This window comes from Xiphophorus maculatus, chromosome 19 (assembly GCF_002775205.1).
Source record: "Xiphophorus maculatus strain JP 163 A chromosome 19, X_maculatus-5.0-male, whole genome shotgun sequence".
Classification (NCBI taxonomy): Eukaryota; Metazoa; Chordata; class Actinopteri; order Cyprinodontiformes; family Poeciliidae; genus Xiphophorus; species Xiphophorus maculatus.
Window position 1 is genome coordinate 17570740 of NC_036461.1, and position 11825 is coordinate 17582564.

Sequence of the window (11825 nt, forward strand, 5' to 3'; positions counted from 1 at the left end):
TCATCTCTCCGTCTGATTCGCTCCCCTCCCTCTCTCTCCCCATTTCCTCGCCTCTTTATTCCGCCGCTCTCCTGCTCACCTTTTGCTTTTGTTCTTTCCCCTCTCCTCTATTTCCCCTTCTCTCTCTCAACGCTCCGGCTGTCATCTTAGCCTCACAGGGCGGACACAGAGAGATGCTGCTCTATATGCTGCCCAGCACACAGGTAGCAGCACCCACTGAAAATATGTGTGTGTGTGTGAGAGAGTCTGTGCGTATTTCTTTGGGCTCTTCAGACACCTCCTCCTCACTCTCAGTGTTCAGAACTCTGTTGCACAGATAATCCCCAAGTGGGTGTGTGTGTGTAACGCACACTGGGGACTCTGTGCGTGTGTGTTAAAGGGGCGGGTTGGTGTTTCTTTGTAGGTGTGTGTTTAAGGAGAGTGTGTGAAGTTTGTGCAGTCTCCTGTTTGTGAGCACAGCCTCAGTCCAGCCTTAATCCTCTAAAGTGTGCAGTTCACTCATACCACATCAGCCCCATTGTATCCTCAGACAAAAGAAGCGCAGTTAAAACTAAATGCCAGTTAAAGCAACAAACGACTAATTAAAGCATCGTTTCCCATCCTTTTCACACCATTTCTTCCCTCACCTTTAAAGATTCCCTTCTCACTTCCTCGCCCGTGGCATCTAATTTTTACAGTACTTTCTCTCTCTGGACCGACTAAAGCGAGGTGGATGTTTTCTTTTGCAATCCTACATTTTATTACTATTATTATTTCGTATTGTATAATGCATGCGTGTTTTGCCAGGCTAACAACTTTGCCATCGTTTGAGTCCTGTCAGACCTGTCCCATCGCTGTGTGAAGAAGAAAAAAAGAAATCATTCATTTCCCAGAGTCAAGGATGAAAGAGTCTTTAGGCTTCAAACGCCGGTGGGCCTCTGCGGCTCAGATTGCCTCTTGCTCTTTCTCCACCGCCATGTCGTTTATTCCTCTGGAAAGAAAGAAATAAAATAAGAGAGGCTGCGGCGTCAGTTAAGTAGGGATCGGCAGGAACATGTCGAGGATCGGGACAATTAGCCTGATTAGAACAATGGCGTTTCTCATGATGGATCTAACTGGGCGGATCCCTCCTGAGCGTTTATGTGAAGGCACAAAAACCCCATGTTCTTGTCTCTCAGGCATAAACATGCCGGCATATTTAAAATAAAATAAAATAAAATGCACAGTCGGGCATTGGTTTGATGTGAGTGAAAAGAGATCTGTTTAAAAGTCATGGTGCATAGCTTGCAGAGGCTTTGGTGTTCGGCCATGACAAATAGTTGCGGCTGAGCCCGGTCATCCTTCACAAATACACGCCGGGCGACGCGTTAACGGCGTAAACGCACGCACGCACGCCTGCTTCCCCCACGTGCAAACACAAAAGTTCGAGAGCAAACAAAGTCCGGCTAAATATGTACACAAACTGTACACACAACAGGCACGCAGAGCAACGCTGCTGTGTAATGTTGCTCTGCATTGCAGTGATCTGCCCTGCTCCTCTTTTTTTCCCCTGCTTTCACCCACACACACACACACACACACACAATCACTGGCTCTCAATGGACTACATCAGCATGGGAAATACTTAGCAGGAGAGCAAAGAGACTTGAAGTGCATTAAAAGAGAGACACCAGTCAAGCAAGATGAGAAGGTTCGGGGAGGGAGAGAGGAACTAAAGAGGATGGAGGGGAGATTCAGGAGAGGATGGGAGGAGATGAAAAGAAGGTGCGAGAGATCAGCAAGCAGGTGATTCCAGGCTTACGGCTGCCAGAGGACTTTATTCGTTCAACGGGGAGTGTGTGAATGGAGTCAGATTGTGTGCATTTCGTCTCCGCTCTCCAGACACGCGACGTCACCGCGTGTGATCTTTGCCAAGGGTCGGAGGTCAGCTCGATGTCCCAAACGGTGACAGTCAAAAGATGGAGATTTGGGAGCCTTCGCGAGAGCAGCGCGACAATAGTTAATTATGGAGCGCCGAGTCAAAATGGCAGATGACTTGGCGTGTTGGTTAGGTGTTATTATAATAAGCTGTTACCTTGTCAGTCTGCTGCCGCAGTAAGCTGGGTGAAGAGACACTAAGATGGCAGGGACGAGCCTGGTTGACGCTGCGAAAAAGTCGCATGAGCTTTTACATGCGCTGCGATAAAGAAGGGTCTGTTGATGTGTTCTTGCACATGTCTGTATGTCCTAAGGTTTTTATGCGTGTATGTGTGTGTGACAGACATAAAAACATGAAAATTCCTTCTCTGCATGTGGTTTTTAAATCCAAACAGTCTTGAGTTTTCTGCTCCAAACATTTCAAGGTTCCTTCCCAAACCAGAAAATGCGGACACCACTAAAACATAGATTTAAGAGTTAAATAATATGCTTCATGAACCCTAAACGATCTTTGAACTAAAACGATCAAAAGGACGACAATGTATTTAATACTTTGCGACACATTATGTTTGCCTGCAAGCTGAAAAGGTTAAACGTAGTCTTTTGACCAACAACCTTTCTTTTTCTTGTGTCTATTATGACATTTTGAGTACATTATATTCAGCCCTCCGGAGCCAATATATTGGAAAAATAGATTTTGTTGCAATTATGACCACCAGGTCTTCCGGGGCATGTCTTTGCCAACCTTACACAAGTGGAAACTGATTTTTTTTTGCCCATTCTTCTGCAGAATAGCCTCAATTTCGGCCTTGTTGGATCAGGTTGTCATGAAGTGCAGTATTTGGTGGTGAGGATGAATGTGGAGGTCCCAGGTGGTGGAGTGAAAAAAAGATGACTTAATCGAAGCTCTGACAGAAGAACAGAAATCCAGGCAGCACTGGTGAACTCAACACAGGTAGGCAAGCAAAGACAATGACAACTTAGGCAAGGACACATGAGGAAACACGGGTGGGATTAAATACACAGGGAAGGTAGTCAGGGAAACGAGGGACAGCTGGGGACAATCAAGGGGTAGACACCAAATAAACACACAGAAAAAACTAAATCCTCACACAGGTGGTTTGTGATTGACTAATTTTAATTTCCCCAAACACTCCCAATTGATTTGGATCTTGACTTTGACTGGGTCAACATGCTTTGATCTGTTCTTTCATGTTAAACGTTAGAACACAAACCTCGTCCTTGGTCTCAGATTTTCTTCTCTTCAAGTCTGTAACAGTTTGTCTTCCAGACTTCAGCTCTATTGATTTACCGACCAACAATGGCCAGCTTCTTTGTCTCTGAAAAAAAAAAGCAGTTCCCAGACCACGATGCTGCCAACACCGTGTTTCACTGTATGGATTGTCCTCTCGGTTCTCCTCCAGACAAAGCGGTTTGCTTGTAGGCGGAAATGCTCGATGGGAAGCCTCATCTCAGCAGCCCACGCGCTCGACCGTTACATGGTTCCAGGGAAACCGAGCATTTAATGGCTTTCTTCTTGCCACGCCAGATTTGAGGAGTGCACAACCATTAGTTGTCCCATAAACACATTCTCCCACCTAAACTTTGGACAGCTGCAGCTCTTCCTGATACCTCCGTCTTGGTAGGTTTGCGCCGTCTACAAAACGTGGATTAATAATTAAGGCCAGTTTAACATTAGAGCTGATCATACTTTCCTCAGACTGCATGCTTTTTCATGCCAGCTTGAGACGTGTGAAAACCCCCTACGTACCCCGAGCGTCGCTGTCTCCCTGAAACAGCTTTGAGGCAGCACTGAGGGCACCATAAATTCTGATTTGCGAATGTGTCTCCCCGCTGCTTTCTTCTCTGTCGGGAGCGAGCCGGGAGCAGAGGATTACAGCCCACCTCAGCACTGGAATGCCTCGTGGCTCCCGTCACCTCCGAAATACCACAGCTGGTGGCTTTAGAACTGGGAGGCAGTGGGCCACACAACTGTCAACTTTGCAATTCATTTATGATAAACTTAAGTCGGTCTTAATCTCTGCCCGACGCCGTGCGTAGAACCAGTGTTTGGAACAACATGTTTATCTGGCAGGGAAGCTGAGCGCGGAGCTCGAGCCAGGGGAAGGCGCCCGTTTACAAAGATAACTCAGAATATCCCCCTCTCCCTCCAAGTGCCGCTTTAAACCGGGGAGCACGGCTACCTTTATGTGTCTGGGTGCAGGGCCGTAAAAGAGATTTATTAACTCCGTGTGCTGGGCAAGATTCAGGAACGGGACCTTAAATATTTCTTTCCTCCTATGCAGTTATGGCGTCGAGCATTTCAATTCTCGCAATCTCAGTGCAGAGTTTGTACATTTGTATTTCTTTATCAATTAAAAAAAAAAAAACTTGCGTCGGAGGAGTCCTCGTGATGCAGAGCTAATAAGAGCAGAGGCAGAATACAAAATTCCACATTTTATTTACAACATGGCGAGATTTAGCAAATGAGGAACAGCGTTTTCATCAAAGCAAGGTCACAAAGTCTCGTTTCATCCCTCTAAGAAAGTTAGTCTCTCTTGAGTTGGTACTTTACATTTATCTTCCTAGTTTGACAGCAAAGTAGGTGACAGAAAATATAGTTAAGCAGCGCTTGCATATTCAAAGCATGCTGTAATGCCCTCCACTCATCTATTCATTGGCAAACACTTTAATCCTCTCATCCTTGAATATATAAACCGAAATCCGCACACGGGGTAGTCGGATGACTCAAAGGCATTCATGGCAATAGAGCAGCAAAAATACTGCGTTTTGGTCAAGCTATTCGTCGTATTGTTGCAGCAGACCTCATCCAGCAGTAGTTAAGAAGACATCCGATTCATAAATACATTTTTAAAGACCTAACAGTCAATAAATTCATGTCAGAAATGGATTAGGCATGATTGGAAGATAACCAGTGGTTCTAGTGACGGATGTTTCATCTTTTACATGTTTATGTCCATAAAATCTCAGCTATTTCAATGGATGACAAATTTGTGGACCTTTCTTTATGCGTTGGTGTTTTATCATATTGGAACAGGAAGTGGTCATCCACAAACTGTTTACACAAAGTTGGGAGCAGGAAATGATTCCAAATAGCATTAGTTCATTTCTCTGGAACTAGGAGATCCAGCTCAACATCCCGTATTTGATTTGTGCATTCAAGGTTTGAATAGTTTATATATTGTTTGGCTAATTCAAAAGTTGTTTTCATGCACAAAACCACCAAAAACATTTAAACTGGTGCTAAAAAGTAAATCACAAACCCCAAACTGTGTTTTAAAGTTACTGAGTTACAAATGTACCACTCTAATATATTTTTCAATTTGAACTGCTGTGTGCAGACTCCTGTAAAAATGATGCAATCGCTTTGGAACTGAGAAGAAGATCCTACTCTAGCTCTGACTGGAAGCTCTAAACCAGAAACCAAGTTTAATGGCTAAAGGTTCCAACGTACTCCATCCGAAGTCGAACAATCGCTGTGTGGTCATGTGGTTTTGAGACATTTGTATTTCCATTTGTTCTTGGATCATTCTCTCATATAATTGCAGGTGTATTGAGAAACAAAAGCCACAAAGCACAAATTCTCAAACCCAAACCGAGCCCTGCAGGTGATTGTTCTGTATGTCAGTGTAATAGATGTGGATGTTAGCCTGAATCCCCCAGAGGCCAAAAAAAAAAGAGAAAGAAAGAGAAAGAAATCAAAGCTGTTTTAAACCTCGGAGGAAATTCAAGCAAAAAGACTTAAAACTGAAATAAAATAAAATAAAAACAAACTTCAAGAGTTTAATTAGACCATAAATAAATGGGATGTTTTTTCTTTATTCAGAATTTCGGTGTGTGAGATGAAGCGAGGTGAAACCTTAGAACATTCATTAGCATGCATCAATATGTGTCGCTGCAATTTTAATATAACCGAAAGCAATAATTAATTGAAGCATTCAAAGTTTACTTGTTAATATGCTAGTCCTGCGTTTCAGTTAACCTGCAGTTAATTTGTTTCCTTATTGACTATTGAGGCTATTAATATTATGAAATCAGCGCGTTTTTTTTTTTCTCCTTTTCTCTGATGATTGAGCTGTATTTAATCCGTTCGTTCGCAGTATTTTAAAAGTCGACTAGGGAAACATTAATGTTGGTGCCAATATTTAGACTGCTTGATACCACTGTTGCCTGCTTTTGGGTCTGGCTGCATCACTTAGTCTCACATAACACATTTGCCACATCCTGCAGCGGGTTTGTTTGTGGTTTTGGGAATTTTAAAAGCTGAAGTGCAAAATAAAAATAAAAAAAACTTATCTCATAAATATGCACTTGGGGATGACAAAAGGCATTTTAATTCAAGCACTTTATGAGCCATATTTCATTATGGGCCGCTGCTGGTTGAATGAATGTGGCCATAGCGAATGAATGCGTGTTTATGTGTGGGTGTACATGCGTTGCACTCGGTGCCAGTGCTGCAGTCGTAAAATGAATCAGATCTGCTCTCAACAAGACTTGGTACCTCTCTCCAACGGGAGACTCGTAAAAGAAAGCTCGACATGAAATCCATTATGCTTAATTCCCCAAATCCATAAAACCCTCAGAGGTCTTAATCTCCATCCCATTCTTATATAAATTAGCTTCCTCGTCTCTGGCAGACAGAGCTCTCTGTTTCGACACCAGCTGCCCAGACCTCTCTACACTGGGTTGGGGAAAATCACTACCATTACAAGAAACAGCCGTGATCTTCTCTTTGGCCCGCTGAAAAACAAAGGACCTTTTGGGAAATACACTTATTCTCTGCTGAGAAGATGGATGCCAGTTCTGGCCGCCTGTAATGCTATCTTTGGCTGACTCAAACATCGGGAAAAGATGGAATCACTTCGGTACCTCCACGAGGATTGGATTAGGATTGAATGTTTCACTTCGTTGTGCCAGATCCTATTTGGGAAATAATGAGAAATCCTTCTTGTTCATCTTCAATTGTTCGTCTTCTGAAGGACACAACATCATTGCAATTCTCAAGGAGTCCGAAGAAATCTATAAACAGAAGATAAATGAATCTTAATAGAAACCTCATGGGCTTTAAAATATTTATAAAAGAGACATTACACTGAATTTTAGATATGCACTAATTACTAACAGAAAAAAGGAACACGTGCGAGACTTCTTTCACACTGAATCATTGAAAAATCAACCAGAGCATAGATGATCAATGCAAGGCCTTGAAGAGATCCTCTGTGGTGCATCAGGAACTCAGGCATCATCATCAGCAGCAGCATTTGCTTTTAACTGTGAGAGTTCCCCAAGCGTTGAGAAAGACATTGGTAATGGGATAGTGGTGTTTTATTATCATGGTGTCGATATGTTGGGAACCAGGGAGTCTGGATGTCTCAACAGGGCTTTGATGCCAATCAAGGATCTCATCAAGCGACTGAAAGGAGATATCCACAAGCCAATGATTTCAGCACCGTGGTCAGATAAGATGAGCATTTACAGGGTTGAAAGAGGGCTTTTACCAAACACAGAATAAAGTTGTGGGTCTTTTCGAATGAACCCATCATCCTGTCGCTGTATTTCATGATCCTGAGGAGAAGGAGGTGAGGATCTAAGATCGGATGCACAGAAAACAACCTGACCTTCACGCTTTAGTGCTGATGATGAACTGAAAACAATCCTGATGGGGCGCTTCTCCGCCGTAAGGCTGAAACTGATTGGTGATGTGCAGAAACAAATTCTGTGTATGGGGGGAAAAACGTGAGCAAAACCAAGAGTATGGTAGCATTGTGACTGTTTTCACACTGGCAGTGGGGGCTTTTGGATTTGCCAGGATCAGCCATGTTTGAATGGTCAGGGGTATCTGGGGAATGAAGGGGGCTCTTATTGCAGCATACAGGAGGAAGAAATGACTAGAAATGGTGACTCCATCGCTTGGTCAAAGCTTTATAATGACTGAAAGAGGCAACACCGAGTTGTAATGAGAAAAAACAAAAATTAGAAACTGGTTTGAGAACATTTTTGGAAACAGAAAGAAAAGTAAAGCTTAGCTAATTTTTCATTAGTTTGAAAACAACCCTCTTTGATGGTTAAGAAATTCCTCCGCATCAAAGAGATCAAATTAAATCTTCTAATGCCGGTCTCATCGCGTGATGATTTAAAATCATATCTTCATATTTTATGTTTAAAAAAAACATTTGTCCAAACTATAACAGCGAGGCTCTGTGAACGGAGCGAGCATTATGTCAAACTGCAGCTGACAGTTATGAAGCAAACAATATAACAAAAGAAACTTTTAACAAGCAAGAAGCGGAAAACAATTCACTCACTTTTTTCTTTCAAAACTAGAACAAGTTTTTATTGAGAAAGAGACAGTAAAAACATCATTCCATTTTTATGTTTTGTGTGGTTTTGTGTTCATCTTAATGTGGATTTTATGAGTAAATCTTTCTTCCCTTAAGACAAAAACACAGATAACTTAGTGGACCTCCAATGGTGGTCAATGTTGCCCCAATGAAACATGGTAAATACGGTTTATACTCTGTACAACTTGTGCCAATGAGACAGCACCCAGACTTGGTGCATACAGAGAGAATAACCTTTCATTCTGCAAACAGTCTAGATCTAGATCTTCCAGAGTTTTTGGTCCTCTCTTATTCTCTCTTCCTTTGAACTCACCTCATGGGTCTCTACAGGATTTAGACATGAGAACAGACATGGTCATAGAAAACCGATTTAACATCTGCTGAACCAATTTTGTGTGTGTTTTGAATAATTATCTTGTTGAAACGTCGGTTTCTGGTGGAGTCCAGCAGATTTCACAGGTACAGGACGAGGTGCTCTCCCACACATTTCATTCTCCGTTTCACTCCAGTCTCGCCTGCAGTCAACAGTTATTTCCTAACCTAGAGGTTTTCTAAAGGTTTAATTTTCTACATTCCTCACTTTGTCATGGAACTACAGCAGTAAAAAGTCAATTTATTTAGGGGCTCTTTAAAACGTCTTCGCCAGGGGCGCCAACAGAAATGTTCACATGACTGAGTTTCAGTTATTCTGACTTGACGAAATGCACGAACATGCATGTTGACGGCGATAATCACTCGCTGCACAGAAACAAGAAAACAGGTGATACAACTTAAAAAGATAGAGCTAATTTGTTACAAGTTTATCCGAGTGTATATATAAAGTCTTTAAAGTTGTTTACATGTAACTTTTTAAGTTGGAGCTCCATTTTCTTTTCTTTCAGTGTGGAACAGACGTCCACAATGAAGGATGGAATCTGTCGTTTTCAGATTTGGTTATATCTAGTTTTGTTTTTTGTTTTTGGCAACAGAAAGGGTTGTATTTAATCTGGGCGGAGGGATATCAAATACGGGACTGATGTACAGTGCAACCCTGCGGAAGCAGGTTCTACTGATAAAACCTTGTAAAGCAGGTGCTGCGCAAAAGGTTTTCAAATAGGCTACTTCTGTTGCTGCTGTGAGCTGTGTGTCACAGCCTCTGCTTCCGCTCCAGCTGCTCTCTGTGTCGATAAGCAGGCCAAATCAGCAGGCCAAGCCATAATAATTTCAAACTGTTATCAGTGCACTGACATGCATCTGTCCCTTCCACCTCGCGCCGCATCTCCATTTTTCCTCTCTCTTCGCTTTCTCTAATGCCTCACCGAAGCTCACGGTTTAAACAAAGAATCGCCGGTTCAAGTGTTGAGTTTTAGGAGGAGTTGCTAGGCAGATTTAGCAAAGTCTGAAGCAACAAGAACCTGTTTTTTTTTAAATTTTTTCCTTCTATTCGACAATGTAGAAAAAGCAGTGACTTTTTGTAAGGGAAAGCATCCGTGGGCATCAGTTTCCAAGTCTTGGTTTGGGTCTCCAATGGGATTTAAATCTGGACGTTGTATTCATTCTAACAAACAAATATTCAGTGTCAAACGTTTGTGCTACAAAATTTCCGTTTGTGCCGCTCTCATTTTAAAGATGTTGAGAAATGTTTCCAGAGGTCATGAAAGGTCAACCATCTCTTCCCACCTCCCCCAACCTTCTTCAAATCAGACAAAATTGGTGTCAATCAACTTGACTTTGTTTGTGCAGCAGCATTTTTTGTGTTTGTGCTGCCTTGGCTTTGAAGATATTAATAAAAGTTTAAAGGTCATTTTAATTTAGTAAAAGTGGGGGCGGGTAGGCTGGTTGACCTTAAAACTTTCATTAATATCTTTAAAGCCAAAGCAGCACAAACAAAAAGAAATTGCTGCACAAACGTAGTCAAGTTGATTGGCACCAATTTTATCTGATTTGAAGAAGGTGGTGGGGATGAGGTCATGACCTTTTATGACCTCAGGAAAAATTTCTTAGTATCTTTAAAATGAGAGCGGCACAAGTGAAAATGTTTGCTGCACAAACCAGCACAAACATTTGACACCAATTTTGTTTGATTTGTAGAAGGTGGCCTTTTAGATTTGTGGACTAATCGTTTTCTCGTCCACTGATTCTCCACCTTAATCTCTGCAACTCCTCCATGGCCCGCCCGGCTCAACTTCACCAAGCTGTTTGTTTGCTGCCGCTTCGCAGCCGCCGCTTCGCTCGATGCTTTGTATTTGCAGCACAAAGCAGCAAACCGTTTTCCCCAACAGTCAAAAATGTGTTTCAAGTTCAGCTCTTCTGGAGGCCTTCATCCTCCAACAACACAACACATTTCATCGACAAGCAAAGACAAACAAAAGCAACAGTTTTTGTCAGATTTTTTTCTTCTTCTTCGTCTTTTTAGCATCCGAGTTCTGATTTGGTTGTAGGGCATCTGTCACAGACTGTTTTCTCGAACGTGGTATTGGGACAACGCTGAGTGCTGCAGCTTGTGTGTGTGTGTGTGTGTGTGTGGGGGGGGGGGGGGGGGGGGGTGTATTGCGCATCGCTGGATAAGCAGTGGGGGTGGCGATGGGGGTGGTGCGGCACAGTTTGAAACCAGGAAATAAAAACAACATTCCAAAGAGAATAATGCAGCAGGAGGAGGATCCCGGTTCTGCCGCCGTCTCCCTGGCGTTGCCCGCCACAGCCTGTGCGTGTCTGAGAGCGGCTGAGTGTCGCTGCCAGCTTTTTGAGGCCTTTCTCTCTCTCTCTCTCTCTCTCTCTCTCTCTCTCTCTCTCTCTCTCTCTCTTTCTCTCTTTCTCTCTCTCTCTCTCTCTCTCTCTTTCTCTCTCTCTCTCTCTCTTCTCTCTCTCTCTCTCTCTCTCTCTCTCTCTCTCTCTCTCTCTCTCTCTCTCTCTCTCTCTCTCTCTCTCTTTCTCTCTGTGGGTGTGTGACAGCTTACGTACACACACGCTTGTCCTGCAGCATCGGAGTGAATCACACACTCGGAGTCACGTAATTAACGGCATTTTCCAGTGAGTCTTGTCCACGTTTTCAAAGAGCACGCATGAAAATTTTCAACTTTCCAGCACATTATGTAGGAGCGCCACCATACCTTTACTCTCTCACCCTGATGCTGTTACATCTCCCTCTCCTCTGATAATCGCTCACACTTTCAAACACCTCCCTGTGTAATTATTTCCTTCCCCAGCTTCCGCTTCGTTTTATTATATTCTCCACCTTCGCTGTCCTCCCCCCTTTGTTGCTTCTTATTTAATCTTACTTCATTTTTTGCCCCCCTCCACCCTCGCCCACCACACCACTACCTCCACATATATATCCTCTCTCCATCCCTCATGCATTTTTCCTTTCTCTCTACTATGTCTGTCTCTGTTAAATGGGTGCGCTGACCCCATTACAGGGTGCCGGTGCTGCCGAGCGGCGAAGAAAGAGGAGGCGAGAGAAGGAGGAGCAGGAGGAGGAGAAGATGGGAGGATGGGTTGCGTTTTGTGTGTTTGAATGGGATGATTAATGAGCGTTGCCTGCGGAGGGTGTTATCCCCGCTCCGGACCAGTAGGGACACCGCAGGGGTC